The sequence below is a fragment of the Mustela erminea genome, chromosome 7, assembly GCF_009829155.1.
Source record: "Mustela erminea isolate mMusErm1 chromosome 7, mMusErm1.Pri, whole genome shotgun sequence".
NCBI lineage: Eukaryota > Metazoa > Chordata > Mammalia > Carnivora > Mustelidae > Mustela > Mustela erminea.
The window spans coordinates 74,334,065-74,348,858 of record NC_045620.1 but is presented as its reverse complement, the minus strand read 5'-3'; the positions used below and the strand labels follow the sequence as shown (position 1 = coordinate 74,348,858).

The 14,794-nt window shown below is 39.4% G+C and overlaps 1 protein-coding gene across 2 annotated transcripts in view; it reads right to left on the bottom strand.

Moving 5' to 3' along the window:
* Window positions 1-14,794, bottom strand: part of ACYP2 (acylphosphatase 2) — a 176,050-nt gene that overhangs the window by 31,482 nt on the left and 129,774 nt on the right. The window contains exon 4 of one of the 2 annotated variants that reach the window (XR_004287746.1): window positions 8,963-9,073. The exons of the other annotated variant lie outside the window; for it this stretch is intronic. The gene's annotated coding sequence lies outside the window, so the exon portion shown is untranslated. The remainder of the gene's footprint in view (window positions 1-8,962; window positions 9,074-14,794) is intronic. 2 annotated transcript variants of the gene reach the window in all.

Here is a 14,794-nt window from a genome sequence, read left to right as displayed (position 1 = left end):
AGAGCTGGAAGTGTTCCCGTAATTCTTCCAAACACATGGAACCAGGAAGCTACAGCAAGGTGAATGGCATCACTGTGCTAGATTACATCTATTGTTCCATTACAACCGACATCTATTGTTCCATTACAACCAACAGGCCTTACTTTTCCTGTCATCTTCCCTTCCTACCACCAAGTTCGTCTTGTTAAAAAAGACTACGTAAGGGGCGCCTGGGTGGCTCAGTGGTTAAGCCGCTGCCTTCGGCTCAGGTCATGATCTCGGGGTCCTGGGATCGAGTCCCGCATCGGGCTCTCTGCTCAGCAGGGAGCCTGCTTCCTCCTCTCTCTCTCTCTGCCTGCCTCTCTGCCTACTTGTGATTTCTCTGTCAAATAAATAAATAAAAAATCTTAAAAAAAAAAAAAAAAAAACTACGTAAAACTAAAAAAGATAGGCATACAACCTTGAATACAGCAGCTCTAAAATTCAGCAAAACAAAACTGAAGCTAGTGTAAATCTCATAGAGCAGATAAGAGTCTAAATCAGTAAAAACATTTTATGGAGAAAAACTCAGCATGGTTTATTAAAAGCCTTAAAATGTGCATACGAGTCGTGTACTTGGGGCTTCATTATATTGTCCTTTCTGCTTCTGAATGTGTTCAAATTTATCTATATAAAAAAATGTTAGTGTTTAATGAAGATAAAAATATCATGGTAGTAAGTGACATATTACATAAAAGTAAAATCTAAAGTAGTAGTACAGAACTGAGATAATTTCATGTTGCCTTATTGTAGAAAGCTTTTGTGCCTGTGATTTTTTTAAGCATATGAAATTACAAAACAAATTCTACTACTGAAACCATTTTACTAGTCTCTTAACAGGCATACTGAAGGATTTACACAAGTTTATAAATGCATGAGATATTTCTGGAAAAATACATGGAAACCACCATAAGTAGCTACTTCCCAGGAGGAAGAACGGAGCCTTACTTTTCACGGAATATCCTATTGTTCTTTTTGAATTTTTGTACATCTTGCACACATTGCCTAATTAAATAAATAAAATGTGACTCCATGATTCCGCTCCTAAAAATTTATCCTAAGGTAACAAGTGAGGAGTAGCTAAAGATCATACCTCAAAGATATTCACTATATACAAGAAATTACTTCAAGCAATTTAAATTAGGAATTGGTTAAATAAATTACTATATATAAAGGAGTATAGGAGATAAATTACTGTATATATATAAATTACTATATATAAAGGAATATAGGAGATAAGTTTACTTATAACGATGTTTGTAATATCATGTTAAGTTTTTTAAAAGCAAGATTCACAATAAGATGTATAGTATGACTTTAGCTTTATAAGAAAATACACACGGACAGAAAAATATTTGAAAGCTATATATCACCTGATAATAGTAATCATCTCCTGAAGTCTGGGTAGTTTCCTTCTTTTCTTCCTTCCTTCCTTTGTTTATTTTCGAATTTCTCCAAATAAATACTAATCATTTTAAATTAACAAAAGATTACTGGGAAAATGCCCAAGGGAATAAAGATAATTTTTCTCTTTTCTTCCTATGTGAAAGAGCAATCTGAACACAGAAATAAAAAATTTGGCTTTTGTGATCAAAGTCATTACAAAAATTGCTGAAATTTTATTGACAATGTCTCTTGCAGGGGCATAGTGACATCCAGAGATGGATACTACTAATCTTCTACCAATGATATCAAGTTTTTTCAAATTTAGTAACTCCAACATGGTGATGTCAGGAATGATTTTCTCCATATGAAAAATAGGTTTTGTAATACTAAAAACAGACATATATAGAATCTATAATTAATAAATGAGAATGTTGGCTGAAATACCAGGTATTCTGAGTGGGAGACTCATATGAATTAAATAGGCTATTGCGGCCATGGGCTTGATGGTGAAGGGTCTTGTACGGTGTCCAAGGGATTTGGACTTTTTCTATAAAGAAACGGACCGGGCTTATTTCAGAATGAAAACTCAAGGTGTCCACAGAGAGAGTAAAAATTAAAAACAGTAGTGCAAATGGGGCATTTTTTTTTTTTTTTGATTTGATAGATAGAGATCACAAGTAGGGAGAGAGAGAGGAAGCAGGCTCCCTCCTGAGCAGAGAGCGGAGAGCTGGATGTGGGGCTCAATCCCAAGACTCTGGGATCATGACCCGAGCCGAAGGCAGAGGCTTTAAACCACTGAGCCACCCAGGTTTTCTTTAAACTCCCCTACAAGGGTGGAAAGGGTCCACTAAAAGCTATTTGATTCAGAAAAAATATATACATATATACATAAAACCCATAGCAGGGGTGCCTGGGTGGCTGAGTGGGTTAAGCCTCTGCCTTCGGCTTGGGTCATGATCTCAGGGTCCTGGGATGGAGCCCCACATCGAGCTCTCTGCTCAGCGGGGAGCCTGCTTCCTCCTCTCTTTCTGCCTGCCTCTCTACCTACTTGTGATCTCTGTCAAAGAAATAAATAAAATCTTAAAAAAACAAACAACAAAACCCATAGCAATTGTTGTGTACACAATTAAAATATATATAGTTGGGAATATGCTTAATGTTGCCTTTTATCTGACTAAATATTAACAAATAAATTATATTGAATTGGAACTTACTTTGTCCTTATCAAATACCCTACACTAGGTCAATCAAGTACAGCTTAGATGTTCATTATAAATCAATGCATGCTGACATTCCAAGTTCACCTACGTGGAATTCACATAATATGTTAGATTCTACATATCTACTTTATCATTTCTCAGAGATTAATATTCCTTAGATAAGTGTTAAATACAAAGGTGATCCCCACTCTGAGAGCTATCCATTTCTTCCATGGGACCCTCAGGAAGCACAGCCCTGAGGTTGCCACAATAAAGTACTAGAAAATGTCCCCATTTCGTCTCATTCCATGATTTTGTGGAAAATGTTTGAAAAGGGTTTTCTTTCTTCATCTAATTCCAGTAGCTAGAAATACTCAAGCAGTACTAGTTTCCTTTCAAAATTAAAAACTGCTGAAAACCTGAGACTTTCTTTTTTTTTTTTTTAATTTTTATTTATTTATTTGACAGAGAGAGATCATAAGTAGGCAGAGAGGCAGGCAGGCAGAGAGAGGGGGAAGCAGGCTCCCTGCCGAACAGAGAGCCCAATGCGAGGCTCGATCCCAGGACTCTGAGATCATGACCTGAGCCGAAGGCAGAGGCTTAACCCACTGAGCCACCCAGGCACCCCGAGACTTTCACCTCTCACCAACAGTCCCCCAGAGCTAATGCTCAGACTCCTGTGGACCAGAGTGGCACAAGGAAGCACTCGACAGAGGGGCAGGTGCCAAGGAGTCAGATGTGACCGGAAAAGGTACACTGGGATTTAGGTTCACATTGTTCAGGCTCTCTTTTGGAGAGTGTAGTTGAACTCGTACAATGTAAGGGTTTCCCTGGAATTTAACTTGAATAAATACAGAAAAGCAACCCCATTATAGTCACCCAGGAGAGCTAAGGCATTTTAACTGGAGGTCAAAATAAACTTTATTGGAGCATTTATTAAGACCAAGTTTACTGAGGTGAGAAGGTCCTCGTCAGTCATTGTCTTTCATACCTCACCTTGCACTGAATTGTCAAATACCCCTAGGAAGCCTGGAGCACAGTCTAGAGCCTTCGAGACCGCCTCTGCTCAGGCTGCCAGAGCATCTTCTACAGCTCAGCCTTGTGCCTTTCCTTTCAAACTAAAATAACACTGAGAATGTAAAAAAACATCTACACTATGAATAAGTTATTACCGAAACTTAATTAACATGATGTTTACCCAGAAGAGATTCTGGGACAATAAAGCTAACACTTTGCAACTAAATGCAGATATTTTGGGTAATAAAGGATAAGGAAGGAAGGTCTCTGGGTGGCTCAGATGGTTAAACAGCTGCCTTCCACTCAGGTCACATCCCAGAATCCTGGGATGGAGCCACATATCAGGCCCCATGTGGAGCCCACTACTGGGCTCCCGGCTCAGCAAGGAGTCTATTCTCCCTTACCCTCAGCCTCTCCCCCTCAAATGAATAAACAAAATCTTTAAAAAATAAATAAATAAAGGGTAAAAAAATAATAAGGAAAATACCACTGTTGGTCTTTACCGGGGCAGCTCTCACCTGCTGTTGTGGTTTGCATCGTTCTCCTTTATAACCGTGTTAGGCAAGCTCTTCTTGCTTTATGTAATATTTTCTTTCCCTGCAAATACTGTGGCTCATTAAAAAACAGTTTGACTCTGTTTTGTCAAAGGCAGTTTGGCTTTCCCTCTCTAAGTTTCCTTTTTTATAAAAACTCAGTTAAAAATTGTTTGACATGCTAAATAATTTTCAACAAAAAATGTTTAATTTCCCCCAGATAGGTCTTTTAGTTTCAGGAAACAATAATTGTATTGTCTCACTGTGATGTGGGTATTATGAAGCTCAGGAGACAAAGCCAGCCACTTGTGCACACTGCAAATTCCTGCTTTTATTCAAAAAATAACCTTTGCTAAGTAGTGGCTGTGCAGATCTTCCCTCCCTACCCTCCTTGGCTGGGGGTAGCGGAAGGAGCAGAAGGGTTGCTGGGATATCTGCTTAGAAGGTTTCGGACATGAAGGTATAGAACTATTAACTAGTGACTTCAGTAAGATTTTAAGTTTAAAACCCGTGATTACAGGATGCCTGGGTGGCTCAGTCGGTTAAGCCACTGCCTTTGGCTCAGGGCATGATTCCAGGGTCCTGGGATGGAGTCCTTGCTCTGTAGGGAGCCTGCTTCTCTCTCAGCCTCTGCCTGCCGCTCTGCCTGCTTGTGCGCTCTCTCCCTCTGACAAATAAATAAATAAGTAAATCTTAAAACAAAAACAAAAACAAAAACAAAAACAAAACAGTGATTACAAAATCCATAGGTTCTATGCCTCTCGAGGGCTGTGTATCTTTCTTTGGATTTGGGAGGCATAAAAAGAGAATATTAAGTAATGCAGAAGTGATTCAGTTCTGTCTTCTGAGGGTGCACTGAACACGTTGCATGTTTCAATTATAGATGGGTACTTAAGACATAGTAGTCCCTAGCCCATACCCAAACAGAGAAGTTAAGGTATGCTCCCCTTAATTTGCCATTTATTCAGGATTGGATTTAGACAGGCTTTAGTTTTCGTGGTCACAGCAGCACAGAGATAGAGCCCAAGAGCTTTATCCGAGAAAAGTCTACCTACCACAGCTCCCACCTTGATCCTTGCAGCATCACAAAGCTCCATTCTTTGTTCTTTTCAGATGAAAACAAGCTGACACTTACTGAGTAAGTATCTTCCTGTGACAAGGCCAATGACCAATGCAGTCTTTATAAAAGACACCACAGTTGAAACATGAAATATCTTAGGGGCTCCTTGTGTCCTAGCATTGCAAATGTTTTGTGAGAAACGTGGTAAGACTGTTTTCTTTGACTGACTGATTAATCATTCATTCATCCGGCATCAATATTCACTGGATGCTTGTTATATGCAAAGAAATAGGAGTGATTCGAAATTGTGCAAGAATAGTCTCTGACTTTAAGAAATTTGTGGTCTTGAAGAAAGAACTATGTAATGTATATTTAGTAACAGAGTTGTTGTCCAGCCTGTCAAAACTGGACTGTTTATCGGATTCTCTTGTTGGACAGATGAGGAAATCACAGAGAGGTGAGATGAACGGCCTGGATTGTATCACGGGTATAGACATCACTGGGAGAATGGAGAAACCACCGGCTAGCAAGGAAGTCATTTACTCCATCACCATTTCTATGATTTGGGACACATACTTCACCCACTGAGCTAAGCCAGACCTCAAAGAGCTGACGAGGAATGGAAGACTGATGAGAAACGGAACACAGACTTCCTTCAGGACAGTTTCACACAGACTTACCATGACCCAGAGACAGGAAATATGAAGTGTATGTACAAGACAGGGATGAATGTGAGCTAATGCAGCTTCTCCATGCCTCCTCCCTTCCTCACAGACCCTTGGCTGAAGTTCACTGGTCACTGCAGCCCCCAAGGAGTGATAAACCTGTCAGGTCACCAGGCTGCGGGCCCAGAGACTGCCGCAAATGGGCCCTTGGGTGTTCCATTTCTTACTGCTTCTTCGGGCCTAGCGTGGGCCAACCCTGGCCTACTCTACCTGCTCAACTTTACTTTCCTCGCTTATGGTATTTAATGATAAACATACTCTGTAGGCTTATTCTAAGCCTGAGGCAAGATGGCCTCTGACAAGTGCCTAGCAGGGTGTCTCGCCCAGACAAGGTGCTTCATAGACAGCTTTCTCAGTTGAGGATATGGAAATACAATTCAAATTTCCTGACTCTCCAGCCTGAAGCTCTTTTCAGTATGCAAATAATGGCGGCTCCATTTAGTGGGTACTCACTTAGTGCCAATGGAATGTGATGTTTTAAAGGGTGACTGTAGGTCTAGAAATCTTAAGAATTTGTTTAAGTTTATTAGCCTATATGTGTTTATAAAATTAGACTGACTTTATAACGAAGTTACTGTAACTAGGAGCTTTTTTTATGATGGTATGTACCAGCTCAATAATGTAATAAAAAGGGAAGAAATTCCATTCACAATAGCAAAGTGACACAAATAGGAGGGAGGATAAACTTATAGAATGCTGATCTACTTCCTAGGAAATCCTAAAACTGAACATGTTAATTATTAAAATAAGGGGTGTCTGGGTGGTTCAGTCAGTTAAGCATCTGACTCTTGGTTTCAGCACAAGTCATGATCTCAGGATTGTGGGACTGAGCCCTACATCAGGCTCCACGCTTAGTAGGGAATCTGAGATTCTCTCCCTCTGCCCTTCCCTACCTTGTGCTCTCTCTCTCTAAAACAAGTAAATTAATCTTTAAAAATAAATAAGTATATGAATAAATAAGGCAGTGTGGAACAGAGAAATTAATTTACAAGTACCATAAAATTAGGAAAAATAATAATTATTTAATAATTGTGTAACTACACTTTAATAATTCTGAGGATAACTAGCTAACAAACACAAAACAAAACATGATTTCGATTGGCTTTCACACCACATACCAGACTAAGCCCCCAGTGGATTAAAGAGTTAAATATTTGCTTTAACTCTTAGCAAAGCAAGGAGAAATAATCAAATATTTATAAAAACTTTAGAGGGATATATCTCCAAGAAGCTTATAGCAATAATGGAAATCGTAAAGGAAAAAAAAAATAAATGGCTTCAAAAAAACCAAGCAAGAAAATGACTGTAACATAAAAAACTAACAGAATTAAGGAGAACATTTGTATTGATTATGATAAAAAAAAAAAAAAGTTGGCATATGTAATATAGAATTTATTCAAACCTTCAAAAACATTAAAACCCCAAGAGATAAATGGTCAAAGGATATAAACATACAATTCTCTTATGAAAAAATGTGAATTATATATGTATATTAAATATAATAAAATATGTAACATATACTCAAAAATATAGGTATTATATAATATATAATATTAGAAGACTATTTACAACAGCAAAAACTGGAAACAAGCAAAATATAACTATACTATATCAACCCAATAGGCTATTATATATAGGTATTAGAATTATAAAAACCAGAACAAAATGTTCTTATTTAATAGTGGAGGGGAGCCCAGTAGTAATTCCACTTACTGTGCATATTGAAGAAGACAGAACTGAAAGTCACTATTGACATGGACTAGTGCAATCATGGATAGAATTTTTTTCTGTATATAAATCTGGGGAAGAAGGAGGAACCAGCCATACCAGTAGTTGGACAGTACTAGTTGTTGAACATTACTGACTCTAACACCTAGGTTATTTTTCAGTACCTATGGTATTTTATAATTTTTTTAAGATTTTATTTTATTCGAGAAAGAGCTCATGGGAGAGGGGATAGGGGAGAGGGAGAAGCAGACTCCAGCTAAGCAAGAAGCCTGACCTGGGGCTAAATCCCAGGCTCCTGGATGATGACCCGAGCTGAAGGCAGATGCTTAACCAACTGAGCCATCCAGACATACCCTAACACCTACAGTATTTTATTTTTTTTATTTTATTTTTTTTATTTTTTTAAAGATTTTTATTTATTTACTTGAGAGAGACAGTGAGAGAGAGCATGAACGAGGAGAAGGTCAGAGGGAGAAGCAGACTCCCCATGGAGCTGGGAGTCCGATGCGGAACTCGATCTCGGGACTCTAGGATCATGACCTGAGCCGAAGGCAGTCGTCCAACCAACTGAGCCACCCAGGCGTCCCACACCTACAGTATTTTAGATGAAAGTAAAAAGTTAGAAGGAAATAGGAATATCAGTGTCAAGTGGCAAGTTATTAGCTTTCCTAGAGGAAGGATCTTTCACTGTGCCAGCACCTTACAGAGACCACTCCTGTTTCCAAAAGGCTCAGGAGAATGCAAGGAACACACCTTGAGAAACACGGGTTTGCGATTTTGCCACACCTTTGTGGAGCCTTGTTCTGAGCTGTTGGTATCCTGTCTTCCCTCTTCCTGATGATGCTTTATTTTTACCATAATATTTATTTTAAAAGTTTGCCCGAATTTAGACAAATGTCTTCATCTTTTACATGTGAATTTATTTCTTACAACTCCTAATACATTTTGCTTTCTTTTTAAGGTCCTTTGCCAAATTCCATATAAAAGACATAATTTAGATCAGGAGTTATTAACTAGAAATAACAGACATGGATTTGAATTCTGACTCAGCTGTGTGACTTTGAGCAAACTGCTTATTTTTAATCTTTGGATACCTTCATTTGTAAGATGGAAATAATACTCCATAGGATGGGTAATTATGAGATTTAAACTAAAGAAGATAATTCATGTAATGTATTTGGTGTGGTATCTACTTCTAACATTAAACTTTCAGGTAATGACATTTGAATATGCCACTTGAAATTCTATTCAACTACCACGATTTCAACTACAAAGATAAAAAGGAAAACTTACAACCTTAAAATGGTCCTTCTATTTCTTCCAGTATGTTTAGTGGATCATTTTCCTTACAGAGTGTCATGGCTTAATGAAAAAGAGAACTTTCCATATTTTCTGTCCTGTCTTTGCCTTTTTTTTTAAAACAAAACAAAACAAAACAAAACAAAATTTATTTGAGAGAGACAGTTTGTGTGTGCACACGAGCGTAAGTGGGAGGCAGAAAGGGTGAGGGACAAGCCAAGTCCCCACTGATCCCCACTGATGTGGGGCTGATACCAGCACCCTGAGATCATGTTCTGAGCCAAAGTCAGATGCCTAACCACCGAGCCACCCAGGTAACCCCCGTCTTTGCATTTTTAAAGATGCTCTGATTTCTTCCTAAAATGGATTCATGTATAAATAGATATACCAAGTTCCCTTAATTCCAACACCCAAATGAAAATTTTCATTTACTAAAAGTGGAGAAAAGACAGAAGAAAATGCATCTGTTTGATCCTGGCTTTCTGACTCTAATAGTCCAAAAACCTCATTTCTCCAAGTGAAGGCTGTAGAACGATCAAAATCAAACTACACGACTATGTGATGGGGTTCATATTTAAACTTTTGAAAATAAAAAATGAATCTCAGTTAAAAAGTTCAGATAGGGAGAAAAGGGCATTTTAAAGAAATTAAATGTTGTGGCTCAGGCTCAGAATACCTATGGCTGGCAGAAAATCAAGGCTTTGTGTCTTCGGCACTGTCAGTGACTAGTGTGGGTTTTCTGGATGTGTTTTTCAAATGCTCCTTGCAATCAGTAAATGTAATATGAGCATTCCTTGGACCTCATTTGAATTTATTTGAATTTCAGCAGCTACCAACAGATGTGCTTAGAAGGAATGGGCCCCAATTCCCAAATAGCACAGTATTTCGAATCTATTTTAGACTCTGAAATGAGAGCCCAGGAAGACAGTACTGAACTCTTCTCCCAGCTATAAAAATACCTCCTCTTGTTGCCCCCGGACCTACACCAAGGGAAGCCACTTGAAAAGATGTTCTTTTGCCAGCAATCATTTACCACTATAACTCACAAATAGAAAAATACAATGTTGGCTCCTCTTCAGACAACCTATTCTCACATCGCCAGAACAAGGCAGATAAATAAAACCATAGAGTTCTTTTCATTCCCTTCTCATTTTCCAAAACTATGTTGTTATTTTTGTTACCTCAGTGAGCTCAAAAAAGTGGGACTCATCTACTAATGGTTAGGTCATATTAGTCTTTCTCAAGGTAAGTTCCTTTAGCCAAGGTTCTAGGACTATCCCTCTCCCCCATTCCTTGGGACTTAACTCCATTCGTTTTCACACTCACCTAAACTGATGTGCTCTTTCTCCCACCCTTCTACCCCACACTTGAGCATATACAAGCCCTTCTTACCAGAAATTTAGAAACCTCTAACCCCAATTCTTCTCTGCCTATTGCCCTATCTTATTTCTTCCTTCAACAACCAAGCTTCTGGAGCTAATAAATCCCCCCTAGGTCAAGTGGAAACTCGAGGACTTTGCTTTCAGACATAGTAACAATGACTTTATTAGGTGGCTCTCTATGCCAGACAGTCTTATAGGCCTTAGCATTTTTTAATTAATTAATTGAGAGGGAAAGAGAGGTGGGGAGAGGGGCAGGAGGAGAAGTAGAGAGAATCACAAGCAGATTCCACACCCAGCACAGAGCCAAAAGGAAGCTTGATCTCACAACCCTGAGATCATGATCTGAGCCAAAATTAAGTCAGATGCTCAACCCACTGAGCTACCCAGGGGCCTGGTATTTTTTTCTTGATCACAAAAATGTATTAATAATTCATGTTTGTTATTAACAAATCAAACAACATAGAAACAGATAAAGACAGAATCAATGCCTCCCCTGCCTAAGCTCCATATCTTATCTCATCGTCACAGCAACTGGGAGAAAACTGAGGCAGAGAAAGGCTCAGAATATACCCTGCAGTGTTTCAGAGGAAGAGCTGTGGGGTCGGATTGCCTGGATTCCTATCTTGCCTTAGCAATTTACTATGTGTCTGTGAGCAAATTACTTATTAGTTCTGCACCTCAGTTTTTCTATCTGTGAAATGGGGCTAATAACGGTACCTAGTTCAGAGGGTTCAGTGAGGATGTAATGCACCAAAATGCAAAAATTTTGTTGTCTCTAAAGAAAAAAAAAAAAAAAGATCAGAAAGAGATTATTTAAAAATGACAGCTGAGAAGAAAGCACCAGGCATTAGAACATTCTGTTCACCATTCTTTAACTAGTGTAGAGTCTAAAGGAGTCTAAAGCAGCAGGAAGAATTTGCTCAAAAAGTATGTTCTTGCAATGTAACACCATTGATGTAATTTGTTTTTTAAGGTCACACTATTTTTTTTTAAAAGATCCCACAATATTTCCAATTTTCATAAATATATTTTGACTTGCTATAGTCTCAGTCATTATTCTTAGTCATTCATTTTATACAGGCTGGAATAATTATGTTTAACATTTAGATATTACAAACACATTTTCCATATTGTGTTTTATAATGTATTTTTCCATTTTTGTACTGGCTCTGTAGACCCCTGGGCTGACCTTGGTCAACCCCTGCCATCTGGCTCTGCCACCCTGGGGCCAGTCTGCCAGTCCAGCCATCAACACAGACCTTCAGCCTCTCACAGACCCATCAGGCACCATCATGAGTGTTTGCTCTCTCTGAGTGCTGTCTTACTAGAAAATGATTAAATCACAATTATTGACTTTCCCAGAGTAAATCATTATCCACACTCTGGTAACTAAAATATTTTCACTCCACTTCTCTTTATTTATATACGTTTCTAAGAGGCCATAGATGACTGCCACTGTAAGTCTATTTGGTCAATCACGCAAAGTCTCTTTATCACCATTCCCTCTGCAAACACGGTTTCATGGGCTTTCTAGGGGAAACTGAGGAAACGAACAAAGTGTGCATCTCTGTCTCTCCTCTACCCACGTTCTTTCCAGTCTTAAGCAAGTAATATAGTCCTGAGGCCCTCGACATTCTGCCCTGGGTGGGCTAGTCCAAGGAACCACAGCTCTGCATGCCAAATCACTAGACAAACACACTTGTTTAAAGAATTAAGGCAAGAGTGAGAGATCCCTTTCAAAACAGGGAAGCACTGCTCAGCAAAATTGCAAGAGTCCAAGGGAAAGAAGACTATACAATTCACAGCCTCTCTTCATTCATCTTCTATTAAGTTTATCCATTAAAAGAGCATGCTTTCCCTGTTTCCCAGGGAAGTCAAACACTTCACAATTCTACACTATGCAGAACAGTGGTCACACTGTACCTCTCCCCAATAGCCATCCTTCCTTCTTTGTTTTTCTTCTTTTCTTCCTTCCCTTTTTCTTTCTCTTTCTATCCCTTCCCATTCCCTCTTCCTCTCCTTTCTCATCTCTGTCTCTGCCTCTGGTTGACTAGATGGTCAACCAGGTATTTTGTATTATCTCTCTTTATCCCCCCTTTCTAAAGAAAAGATTATTTATATATGTGTGTTTGTGTGTGTGTGTGTATGTATGAGTGTATTGCCAGAACATCCTATTTTGTTCTTTTTAGTCGTTTCTAGTCCATCCTCTAGGACACAAGCAGAATAAAAGACTCCAAGAGAAAATTACATTTCACACTAAACAGTATTATCACCGCTCACTTTCCAATTAAAAAAAAAAGTAGACATACCTTAATTTTGATTAGCTATTCTATGTGTAACCTTCCTCTATGCACTTAGAAAAAAAGAAAAATAGAAAAATACAGGGTCTGTGACTTTAACATGCAATTCTAAAGGTGCCTGCTTTCCCACTAACTGATTTCAGCCAAAGGTGGCATTGCTATGTAATTAACCTTGGCCCCAGAATACAGACCGAGCTTTAAATCTGTCATCAGTTTAGATCACCTAATGTCGTGCATTCATGCCACTCCCACTTCATTCCCCTCATTCTTAATGATTTTAGCTCCTGGCTCGTTCTCACTGCTCTCTGGTCTTATTTTTCTGTGATTTCAAAATACGCATCAGTGATCCATCCCACCCCAGCCTCCTGGTTCATTGACCTTCCTGGAATGGCCTCACTCTCAGTCTGCTTCATCCAAGCCCCACTTGGAAGGATGCGTACGATTCTGACCAATCCCTTGCAGTCCACTCCCAGACCACTACGGCATCCTTCTAGCTCACTCTGCTACTCGGCCTCAGTGACCTTCAATTCCCTGGGTCTTCCAGTGTATTGATCAGGACACCGTTTCACTGCCCCTCATCCCTGTGTGTCCTCCACTCCTCCAGGCTTAAATTCTAAGATTGATTATTGTTATTCTCTTGCCTGTCTTACTTCAGCTCTAAATCTAACTCTGCATACTCATGCTGGGCCTGTACACTCAATGTGGCTGAAGAAAGTTCACAACCACGCTGATGGGCCTTACTTCAAATTTATGACCTTGATGCTCTTTCCTCAGAGTCCACTGCCTCTTGCTTCATCCTCACCCACTTAATAATCTTGCTTTCTATTTACTGGGAACACTGAAACAACCAGAAGAGAATTCCATAGATTCCACCACTTCTATCCACTGACCAACATACACACCCTCATCCTTTGCCTTCCTGCTGGTTCCCATGGGTGAACTCGTCATGCACCCATAGACCGCCTCCTCCTCCACTTGGCAGATTCCATCTGCTCTTATCTATTCAAGGACCTCTATCCATTCGTTCTCCTTCCTCTCTCCTACATCATTAGTCTCTGCTCCCTACTAAATCATTGACATCAGTATGTACACATACTTCTTTTTGTCTCATTTTAAAAACATTTTCTTTGACCCACTTTCTCCATCAGCCATGATCGCACTTCCCTGAAGTGAGCTCCTCGAGAGTTGTGTACTCTTGCTGCTTTCCCTCTCTCCCTTCCCATTTCCTCTTATGCACATAATGGCTAAGCTGACATCCTCCCGCTCTTCCAAACCTGTTGTCAAGTGAAGACCCTATTTCTTTATTTCCTTTTGGAGCAAATTCTTCCAAAGGATTGTCAGTGTTCATTGTCTCCAATTCCTTTCCTCTCATTCCTTTTAAAACCTATTCCAACCACCACTATTCCACTGAAACTGCTCTGAGTTACCAGTAAGTTTTTGTTGTAAAATCCACTGAACACTGCTCAGAGTTCATTTTACTTGACCTGACAGCACCACATCACACAGTTCAACACTCTCCTTTACACATCTGGCTGCCAGCACATTGCACACACATTGCATATTCCCTCCTACCTCACTGATCTCTCCTTAGTCGTCGTGTTCTCCTTGACCTTGTAATTTTGGAGGCCCCAGGGCTTAGTCTACCAGTATTCACACCCTTGGTGAGTTCATCCAGCTCTAAGGCTTTAAATATCATGTATACTGACTATTTCCAAATATGTATTCCTGTCCCAGGCCTTTTCTGAGCTCCAAATTCCTAATGCTTATTATCTCAACTCTTTTGTCCAAGAGTGATTTTAAATTTAACTCATCCAAAAGCAAACTTCTGATTCTCTTGTGGAGATCTGCTCCATCACGACCTTCCCCTTCTTTGTTTCTGGCAGTAATCTTACCAGTTACTGAGGTCAAAGTCCATGGAGTCATCCTTGACTTCTTTCTTTTATTTCTCCATTCAGTTCACCATGAAACCATGCTGGCTATAACATCATACTACATCCACCATCCACCTCCATCACTACCACTTCACCTGAGAAATTTCTATTCACCTGGTTTACTTGGATAGCCTTCTATAAGATCTCCCTACATCTACTACTGCCCACATCCACTATATTCCTCATGCCAGAGCCACAGCGATCCATGCAAAACCT